The 1,442-nt window shown below is 47.6% G+C and overlaps 1 protein-coding gene across 3 annotated transcripts in view; it reads left to right on the plus strand.

Moving 5' to 3' along the window:
• Nucleotides 1-1,442, plus strand: part of LOC116846821 — a 151,992-nt gene that overhangs the window by 99,746 nt on the left and 50,804 nt on the right. The window contains exon 5 of one of the 3 annotated variants that reach the window (XM_032821150.1): nt 205-722. The exons of the other annotated variants lie outside the window; for them this stretch is intronic. The gene's annotated coding sequence lies outside the window, so the exon portion shown is untranslated. Of the gene's footprint in view, nt 1-204; nt 723-1,442 lie in introns of those variants that run through there. 3 annotated transcript variants of the gene reach the window in all.

Raw genomic sequence — 1,442 nt, forward strand, 5'->3', positions numbered from 1 at the left:
TAGTACGAAATCTTATCTTTCTAACGCCATCTAGCGTAAACCGATCGCACTTATACAACGCGAGATACACATTACTAAAGCCATCTATTGGAAAAATAATGGATTTCTTTTTACTACACCTTATATATAACTGGTGAAAAGAGGGATCAAATCGGGAATAAAATCCGGTTTCATAAACCAGCGGGAGCTCTCGTGATTTCGCAGTTGAACGGCAAGGTGTAAAGGACGTGACGCCCACGAAGCTGCAAGCAAGGACGACGACACCGACGAACGCCGTAAGGCCGACTCCGCTCAAATGCTGATTTTGTTTGTGTGACCCGGAAGGGGATCGCCGCTGCCCGCTGACGACTGCGACCGATTCGCGACCGACGATATTTGGTGAGTCCGTTCCATAAAGGCGACCCTTATAATTGTTATTTTGGAGTCGCGGATCGGAAGACGCGTCGACGGCCGAGGCCCGGCCGTCCTCCACGGGAGGTTACGGGAACCGCATCCGTCTCGCTAGCGAGGAGAGCTCACGCGTCGGGGTAACGTTATCGACCGTCCCTGTCGTAACCGAGGACGAACACACACCGCCGCGTCGAACAGTCGGAAAAATAGCTGTCGCGAGCTTTAAAGGTCGTAATCGAGACGACCCACTGCCGTAAGGAACATTGTTGCGAGTGCGAATAAAGACTTGTAACAAACTAGCTGCCGAGAATAAATCTGTGTCCTAGACAGAAGATCACAGTCCTCGTGTCTTATTGCTAACCCCACCCGTCCTTAGAGCATTTCCGACCGCGAACGAACCAGCCCCTCTACCGAAGGGCGGCTGAGCTGCCGAAGGGTCGTACCGGCGACCGACGCTCCTCTGGTCGACAAGTTATAGAGTTAGTAAAATAGTAAGGTGATACGGCCGACCGTACCTGGCGCCCAATTCCGGAAGGTCGACCGGAGTCGCGAGTGTCGTTAGGAGTGAAACCGGATTTCACTCCGTCGAGCGACCGCCGTAGATTTGTCCAGCGCTATCTCCGCGAGCCGACTACGCGAGAAAAAAGCGTTGCAAAACATACAAAGTGTCCCATTTAAACCAGGCTACTTAAATATTTTTTTCAATTTTCTCTTGCTTTGAGTAACTCATCATGAACGATAGATCGGTTAACTGATAAATTGCTTGGAAATGATCAAGTCTTAAGGCTTTCAAAGGTCATTCGTAATGTGATAGCACTAATTTTAATTTTCGAAGTTAAAGGTCAATTCAAAGGTAATGCCATACATACATACATACATATATATATATATATATATATATATGTGTGTGTGTGTGTGTGTGTGTGTGTGTGTGTGTGTGTGCGTGCGTGCGTGCGCGCGCGCGAGTGTGTGTGTACACACACATGCATACATACATACATACATACATACATACATACATACATACATACATACATACATATATATATATA

The sequence above is a fragment of the Odontomachus brunneus genome, unplaced genomic scaffold (genome assembly GCF_010583005.1).
Source record: "Odontomachus brunneus isolate Ranch 3 - 2012 unplaced genomic scaffold, Obru_v1 Obru_scaffold_070, whole genome shotgun sequence".
Classification (NCBI taxonomy): domain Eukaryota; kingdom Metazoa; phylum Arthropoda; class Insecta; order Hymenoptera; family Formicidae; genus Odontomachus; species Odontomachus brunneus.